The sequence below is a fragment of the Anarrhichthys ocellatus genome, unplaced genomic scaffold, assembly GCF_004355925.1.
Source record: "Anarrhichthys ocellatus isolate YVR2014 unplaced genomic scaffold, GSC_Weel_1.0 scaffold150, whole genome shotgun sequence".
Classification (NCBI taxonomy): Eukaryota; Metazoa; Chordata; class Actinopteri; order Perciformes; family Anarhichadidae; genus Anarrhichthys; species Anarrhichthys ocellatus.
Window position 1 is genome coordinate 7176 of NW_022280180.1, and position 9538 is coordinate 16713.

At 40.4% G+C, this 9538-nt stretch overlaps 1 pseudogene; it reads left to right on the forward strand.

Annotated features, from left to right (window-relative positions):
- Positions 1–3209: 3209 nt before the first annotated feature.
- Positions 3210–3731, forward strand: LOC116400140 (cAMP-dependent protein kinase catalytic subunit beta pseudogene; annotated as a pseudogene).
- Positions 3732–9538: the final 5807 nt, after the last annotated feature.

Here is a 9538-nt window from a genome sequence, read left to right on the forward strand (position 1 = left end):
TCTCAACGCCTTGTTTGTGTTTTTCTTTTCATTTTTCAGATTGATGGGTTCCTGTCTTTCTATGCATCATTCTATCGAGGGTCAGGGAAAAGACGATGGGAGCTGGACCAGCTGGCTGAACTGCTAGACGAGTCTGTCCTGACACCCACTAGAGCAGATGGGACCAGATGGGTTGATCACCGCAGAAGAGAACTTAAAGCACTCGAGACAAACATCCCTGCAGTCATCGCTCATCTAAGTGAGGTGTGAAGTGATCAGCGGCAAGATATAAAGAAAGCAGATGCTGCAAGAGTGAGAGGATGGCTCAAGAAGGTCAGGTCCAATGAATTCCTCCTCCATACAGGTCTTTACATGGATGTTTTGGGTGAGTTGTCCCATCTATCTCTCCAATTCCAGAAGGACAGCATCTCTCTTCCCACAGCTGTGGAGGCTATTGAGACTTCCAAAGAGGTGCTGAAAGACATGGCGAAAGGTGATGGCCCAAAGCTGAGAGCAGTGAAGGTGGAGTGTAGGTGTGGTAGCTACCGAGGTGTAGAGCTTTCTGACACTTATGCAGATGCTGAGGAGCGATTGAAGAGTTCCAGAGAGCCGCTCATCCATGACATTGTGGCCTGCCTTGATGAAAGGTTTCAAACAGACACAATCCTCTTGGCCATGTGTAAACTGGACCCTAAGCACTGGCCTGAAGATCTGACTGAGTATGGTAACGAGGAGGTCTTGCTGCTCCTAGAGCATTTCAAGGAGATACTGACGAAAAACGGCTGCGATGTAGAAAGCGTAATGGCAGAGTGGACCCGTCTTAAGAAGGTCATCAACAGGAATTACAGAGGTCTAAAGTGGGAGGAACTATGGGCAGATTCTAAGGGTGTGGTCTGAGGAGTTCCCCAACATACTCCACATAATTGAAATAATTCAAGTCATGCCGATGTCCACCTCCAAGGTAGAGAGGGCGTTTTCTCTTCTGAATCGAGTCAAAACTGACTGGCGGATCAATCTCAACACAGCCACAGTGGAAGACCTAATGTTTATCTCACTGGAAGGACCAGAAGAAGAAGATGCAGTTACTGCAGCATGTGTAGAATCTGCTGTAAATAAATGGTTCCGCAGTGGGAAGAAAGCAAGGCGGCCCCACATAAAACCGTATGGGAAAAGGCAGCAGGTCAGACCAGCACCTTCTCCAATGGCTGACAGTGACACAGATGAACTGGTGCTATTTGACAAATAAGCCACTCATGTATGTAGATGTACATATTTATTATTTTTCTCCACTGTACATATAACTTAATATGTACTTTTTAATTTTCTGAAATTACATTTTCCCCTCAGCTCTGCTGAGCTTTTTGTTTGTAAATTGAATTGAATTAATCTATGTATAGCCCTTTTATTGTGTTTTGCTTTTGTTCTTTGTTTTGTCTGTCCTATCTGTATTTCCTGGACTAGGTAGGTACATGATTAAAGGTAACAAAAAAATCAATAAATATGTTATAATTGTTAATAGTTGTTTAAAAAAAATGTAATAACAATAAATAACCACAAAGAAATAATAAAATTGAATATGATTCTCTGATTTGTTTGTTTTTTGTTCAAAAAATCTAAGAAAACACTTTGAATCTGTAGACTACTGCCTAATAGTCTTATTATTGCCATTTGATGACAATTGCTCATATACTGTAAGCCTAAATAAGTATATTTATTGTTTCAAAAAGTGCCCCCAATTTTTTGAAAATGCCCCTGGATTTCAGTCAGTGGGGGCAAAAATTGCCCCCCAAAAAATATGTAAATTTCCTACCCTGTATAAAATGCACAGCCCACCACTGCCCTAACCCAAACCTAACCCCTAACCCAGGGGTCGGCAACCTTTTCTATCCAAAGAGCCATTTTGCCCTATTTTCCACCAAATAAAATTTGTCTGGAGCCGCAAAAGCTATTTGATATAACAGCTTATAAAGTTTTATATATAGTTATATTATATATACAAAAACTATAGTTTGTTGTATTTATGAAAATATAGAGCAAGAATAAAGACAATTCTTGACATTTTTTTGCAATTTTACCCGATATAACAATATCAAACTCTTATGAAGAGGAGAGTTTGCTGCAGCAGTTGAGGAATCGCTCTTTTTCTCTCATCTCCAGCGTGAGACTTTTCAGCACATGCTGTGTGCTTGTTCTGGAAGCATACAGGTAAGCCAGCATCGTTGGCAGTGAAAGCAAATGAAGACGTCCACACAGAGTCAAACTCTCTATTTTCCTCCGTGACTTTTCTTTGTTTGGATTCATCCATTGATAGTTTACAGAGGGCGGGGGTCTGAAAATCATGATCAGCCACCTGCAGGGAAAAGCGCTTGACAGGGGTAGAGGATTTAACTGCCTGTGGGAATATAATAACATAAGATTCTGTTCATTCTTGCTGATAAATTATATTCTCTCTGAACACGTTTCTCTTTTTGGAGAGAGTCATGTGAGATAACTTCTTCGTTAGTGCAATTTCCCTGCTCTTCTTTCTGTTTCCTCGTCTCAGCCCCGTGTGTCACGGTGTGTGTAAACCTCGCTCGAATCAGGAAACTTGTCAGAATACCCATATTTGATTGGCTGAGCTGCATCACGTGATGTGATTTGCAATGCATTGGTCAGTGTGTTTCCTGCACCGCCAAACAAGTGCCGTAACGGCTGAATAAGAGGCGCCGGTTGAAGTTTAAAGTCGGTGCCCAATACGTATAATTCCAAATCATCTATCGGTTTTTAGTTCCTGGTTCCGGATCCAGTGCGCCACTTGGAGACCTCAGGGAGCCGCAACAGAGTCTAAAGAGCCGCATGCGGCTCTGGAGCCGCAGGTTGCCGACCCCTGCCCTAGCCCTAACTCTGCTGAGACCACCGAGACGACAGTATACCTCCACCATGGCATTTCCCTTATATACATGTTTTATTTAATTTTAATTCTTTTATTTATGAACTTACTCATTTATTTTTGTGTATTTATATATTTATCCTTCATGTAACCAGGTAGAGAATTTGAGCCCTAATTTCTTTATTTTTAGGATTATTTTTCTATTTGTGATGTGACCCAGCAGATAATTTAAGTCTTTAATGTCATTTAAATTTAACCTTATTTCTGTTGTTAAACAAAGTGTCAATCACAGCAGGACCAGGACCTAGGTTCATAGGGAGAGGTTTATAGCCAATAATAGACACACAAAGAACTGGAGCAATACTTTGCCATGAAAATACTGGACAAGCAGAAGGTGGTGAAGCTCAAGCAAATAGAACACACACTAAACGAGAAGAGGATATTAAAAGCTGTGAGCTTCCCCTTTCTTGTCAAACTAGAGTATGCGTTTAAGTACAACTCCAATTTGTACATGGTGATGGAATATGTTCCAGGAGGAGAGATGTTCTCTCACCTAAGACGAATCGGAAGGTTCAGTGAACCACATGCACGGATTTATGCCGCCCAGATAGTGCTGACCTTTGAGTACCTCCATTCACTAGATCTCATATACAGAGATCTGAAACCCGAGAACCTGCTAATTGACCACCACGGCTATATTCAGGTGACAGACTTTGGATTTGCCAAGCGGGTAAAAGGCAGGACCTGGACGTTGTGTGGGACACCGGAGTACCTGGCGCCAGAAATCATTCTCAGCAAATGCTATAACAAAGCTGTGGACTGGGGGGAGCTCGGAGTCCTCATCTATGAAATGGCAGCTGGCTACATTCACGTGTGGTTTTAATATATTATGCATGCTTTTATCCTAAATGATTGACTGTTATTTATCTTGTCTTTTAATTGTATTTATTTATTTATCTATTTTAACTCTTGCCATGTTGGAGACATACCCTCCGGATGATGTCCTCCCCTCTCCCCCTACAGGCAGACAAGGCCCATGTTGGACTCCCGACTCTTTCTTTAACCCCCCCCCCCCCCCCCCCTTTTTTTTTTTTCTCCCTTCATTTTAACGGCTGACGGGGATGAGGTCATTGGGCAAGATCTTACACATTTTTATGGCACTTATCCCTTTAACCCAGTGTTTCCTTATCTTGCCTCACTTTTGCATGTTTTTACTTTATAAAGCACTTTTTTATTTTTTCTAACTTTTAGATGTGGGGGGTGTGTGTATATATATACTATATGTTTATTTATCCTTTTTTATATTTGTTATATATTTTAATTATTTATTTATTAAGGAAACACTGTGTGATTTTGTTTTTATTCCTTTATCCCCTTGTCTGCCCGTTTTTATGAATTTTACTTTTACAGGAACCCACACTGGGGGACGGACCTTGGAGATCCTGGGGTTTCTTTTAAGGGTCGACTCCCGTTGCTCGTCCTGCGTCTGCTCTGATGTTGTTTTTAAACACTTTACCCATTTTAAACTTATTCTTTTAGAAGGTCGTTTACTATGGGGGGATTTTTTTAAGCATACCTATGCTCCAAATAAAAGAACACCCGACATCTCTTTTAGATAAATGTTCCCCTTGTGCCCGTGCCCGTGCCCCCCGTTACCTCCACCAGGAGGCCACGTCCCTACCCAAACCTAACCCTAACCCTTTACAGACACACATGAGAACGCACACAGGACAAAAAGCTTACAGCTACTCAGTCTGTAAGAAATCGTTTAACCAGCACTCACATTTACAGACACACATGAGAATCCACACAGGAGAGAAACCTTTCAGCTGCTCAGTGTGTGATGAAAGATTTCGGCACAAGTCAGCTCTGAAGCTACACATGATTACTCATACAAGAGACAACCGGCTTTAGTGGTTGTGTTTGACACACCACATGGCACATAACGCAGGGGAAGAAATGTGGTGCTTTTTTCCTGTTGTTTTAATTTGAGAGCATTGATTATTGATTCCACGTTCAGATTTTCAATTGTTTCCTCTTGCTTCTCTACAGAGCATTTTAGTGTCTTAGGTTTTAGCTTTTTTGGCACACAACTGGACTGTTTCGCGGTGCATATATTTATATATTCATCCTTCGCGTCTTAACAAGAAAGAGACCAAGAGGGGGGTGCTTCGAGGTTCGGAGATCGGTTTTATGCATCTCCCCCACGTTTTTAACCCCCAGAGTAGACTCGGTTTTAACTTGGGGCAGGCCCTGCCACCCACAGCTTCCAATGTGGTTTTTGCGGTCCCTGTGGCTGAAAGTGGTAGTGTTTCCGGGCACCAAGAACAAATAATATAACTAAACAAATGACTATTAAAGAGAAAAAGCAATCTTAATATAACAAACAATCTAACCTAAATAAGCAAACATCGAGAATAATTAAACAATACTACTTATGAATTAAATAACAAAATACTAACATCAAATAAATAGTTCCTACAATGTGAGTTACATATTTTTAGGACATCTCTTGTTACTGTTTTGAGTTCACAAAATTAAATTAAGTCTGTATATTGTACTCTATTGTTGAGTTATAATTTAAAGGCTTGTAATTGTCTGTATTTGTCATGTTAAGTACTCTGTGAGGAGTTACGTTAACCTAACTTTACCCTCTATTTGAGTTACAGATTTTTAGGAAATTTCTTGTCTCTGTTTTGAGTTCACAAAATTAAATTAAGACTGTATATATAATAAATGTATAAATAAATACAGGAATAAATAGATCAATGCATAAATAAGTGTATAAATACAGAAATTAATAAATAAAATAATAAATAAATGCTGAAATAAATACAGAAATATTTAAATGCCATTTGTCGTTTTTCTGAGCTCCGCTTAACTTCCGGTGTTGCCATGGCAGCAACGTCTATACTGCAGTCAGTTACGGAGCAACTTTTTGAGAGAGAGACGTAGAAATAGACGGACAGCGGGTCGGCAGGAGATCAACCTTGCTGTTCTCTACACAGGGTTCGTACGGTCATGGAAAACCTGGAAAAGTCACGGAATTTTAAAATGGTTATTTCAGGCCTGGAAAAGTGCTTGAAAAAATTGAATCCCAAAAGTTTTGGAAAAGTCATGGAAATGTGTTATATTCATATTTTCATGTCGTTCATTTACGCTGAGTTGCCAGCCAGCGTTTCTCAGATTGGAGTGAGACGAAGAGAAATGGTGACGTCGTGATCTTCGCAATAGAACATCTTTGACGTGTCGAGTCTTGGCCAATCAGCATTAAGATGTCTACAGCGTCTTCATTTCCCTCCATTAAAGTTTAAGTTCCGTTATGTTCCGTTACCGTTCATACTTGCTGGGTTACGTTAACGTTGTAGAAATATGCTGACGGTATTTACAGGCATTAAACATATAAGTATTATGTGTGTGTGTGCTCATTTGCAATAGTGTTGCGTGTGTCATAGAGCAAAGGTTTGAATCTTCGGGCGAGGCACTCACGCGCTTCCCGTACAAAGAAGAAGCTCTGACACACAGGTGGTTAGCTTAAACTCGTAGCTAGATGTGTTGTGAAGCGGGTTAGTCCGTGAGATATTGTGTAGCAACAACAGGTGGAAAGCAGGAACAGTTTCTTCGCTATCCCTGAGAACGACTGGACTCCCACACACATAGTGGCCCCAACCCTGGCAGGTGTGTGTGAAGATAACGCGTCCCTGTGCAGGACAAGGTCAACTCCTCATGAGAATGAATAAAGTAACAGGGAAAGGATTAGGCGGGGCTCACAAAACACAGAGGAGAGATGGATATGCCGAGCCCTGACTTTGTGTCTGATGCTAGGGATATTTAATCAATTCTTGTGTTTTGTGAAACCATAAATCTATGCATTATGCTTTGATGCTCGACTTAATAAATTGTTATTACTTATAGATCGTCTACCGTCTTCTGTTCATCGAATGTAATTCCAATCAAATGATCTGCGCGGGGTCCTTCTGAAGGTGTAGTCTTTTGGAGTCAGATGATACGGTGGGCTTTTTGCCCGAGGGTAAATCTAAAAACCTCTGGGAGGTCGTATTATGTTCCGTGTTCCGAATTCCGTGTATTTTTGTAATTCTGTATTCTGTTCCGTGTGCTGTTCCGTATTCAGTTCCGCGTTCCGATCCGTAATCCGTTCCGATTTCCGTTCCGTATTATGTTCCGTGTTCCGAATTCTGTATTCTGTTCCGTGTTCCGATCCTTGTTCCGCTCCGTGCTCTGTTCCGTATTCTGTTCCCTGTTCCGTTTCGCGTTCCGAATTCCGTATTCTGTTCCGCTCCGTGTTCCGATCTGTATTCTGTTGTGTGTTCCGTGTTCTGTTCCGAATTCCGATCTGTATTCTGCTCTATTAAAGATTGAAATGCTCAAATACATTGTTTACGCTAATGTTCTTAAGTCTGTAAAAAGTTGAAGTAACGAGTTTTACCAATAAGTGTTATCCTCGCAGTAATGTGTTTCTTCACGCGATTTGTTTGGATTTAGTATCCTTTCCTTTTAGTTTATTATAAACTTGTAGTCATCACACAGCAGCAGGATCGATGTGTCTCCCCATTGAAAAAGAAGCTGTGCGCATTTTACGCACGTGGCACAGCCTAGTGAACTTCATTAATGAGGCCTATTCAAATCTCCTTAGAGGACAACATGATCAGTGATGTTTTTACGGTCCGGTAGTGACCGGACCGTAAAAACATCTGGAAGACAGCAGCCGTCCTCAGGATGAGTCCTGTCGGGACATTTTGATTATACCTAAAAATACTCTATTTGCTATGGATTAAAACATATATATGTCGACTAATGTTGCTGCTTAAATACAAACGTTCAATATTTGCAACAGAGACAACACTTTTACGTGTGTTGTTTTACCACACGTGCTACAGTATGATGACTCCAGTCGTGTCATTACACAGATGAGACGATCATTACGCACAGACGAGAAACACTGAATTTCATAATTCAATTCACTTAAACTGAAATTCAAAAACACCATTAAGTCAACACACAAGAAACAACAACTGAACATCTGTTACAGATTGAGAAGTACATATAGTAGAGTAACAGTCCAACATTTTGGGAAATGAACCACATGAAGCAGGAACATACACACGGCATGGCTTGATACTTATTATTTTATTCTAGTAATAATTTTGTGTCTGATGAAGACAAATGTTCATGCAAGAGTTTGAATAAAACATCACTTCTCAAAAACACAGCACAGACGTCCCTCTGAATATGATCCTTGATTTAGGATCCTGTTGGCCAGTTGATGTGATAACGTCCAGATTACAGTAACTACAAAACATAGTTTGACACTGAAAATACAGCAGGAATCTCGTCTCTGGTAAAGATGAGGACATCTATAAAATAATGTGAGGAAAAAATGAACTGAGAAAATGAGATGGTTGAAATGTAAGAGGTCTTCTAATGATTGAGGCTAAATATTTCAGGTCCATTGCTTCCTTTTATCAATTTGCAATTTTCCATAATGCACCCTTCCTTTTGATGGAAAGACATTTTCTTTCAAAGTTTAATTCAAACAAATCGTTTGGTTCCGATAATTCCAAAATCAGCAACTGTGACCCATTTGCCAACACAAAATATCACATCAATACAAATTTTCTGCTAATATTGACATTTTTCCATTCATCCTTCAATTATATGAAGTTTGCCAGTGCCGTATGCTGAACACCATGTTCCCACCTCCAAACTTCACTGTTGGTATGGTGTTTTTGGGGTGATGTGCAGTGCCATTTGACCTCCAAACATGCTGTGTATTATGGATGGATCCAAAGAGTTTAACTTTGCTCTCATCTGACCAGACTCTATTCCCCCAGTATTTCACAAGCTTGTCTAAATGTGCAGCAAACTTTAAACAAGCTTCAACATGCTTTTTCTTCAGCAGTGGAGTCTTGCTTGGTGAGCGTGCATACAGGCCACGGCGGTTGAGTGCATTACTTATTGTTTTCTTTGAAACAATTGTACCTGCTAATTCCAGGTCTGTCTGAAGCTCTCCACAAGTGGTCCTTGGCTCTTGGACAACTCTTCTGATAATTCTGTTCACTCTGTCAGAAATCTTGCGAGGAGCACCTGGTCGTGGTCAGTTTATGGCCCCAACAGTGCTCACTGGAACATTCAGAAGTTTTGAAATCCTTCTGTAACCACTGCCATCAGTATGTTTTGCAAAAATAAGGTTGCGAAGGTCTTGAGAGAGCTCTTTGCTTTTACCCGTCATGAGATGTTTCTTGTGTGACACCTTGGTAATGAGACACCTTTTTACAGGCCATCAGTTGGGACTGAACCAGCTGATATTAATTTGCACTGACGAGGGACAGGATCGCTTTCTAATTACCGATAGGTTTCAGCTGGTGTCTTGGCTTTCCATGCCTTTTTGCACATCCCTTTCTTCATGCGTTCGATACTTTTTCCCTGTGTCGTTCCATTTTATTACACATAACTTAATTTATTAGTTTGCTATGTCAATAGCACCTTTAGAAATACATTTACTGAGTTAAATACTTATTTTACCCGCTGTATGTTCTTCAGTTATGGCCATAGATGTGTTTTTAGGTCACAGTGACTTTTGACACTTTTGAAATTCTAATATGTTCACAATTGAGACCAAGTTGACAATTGTGCCAAAATCAAAAGAAATTCAGAATGAAGACAAGCAAA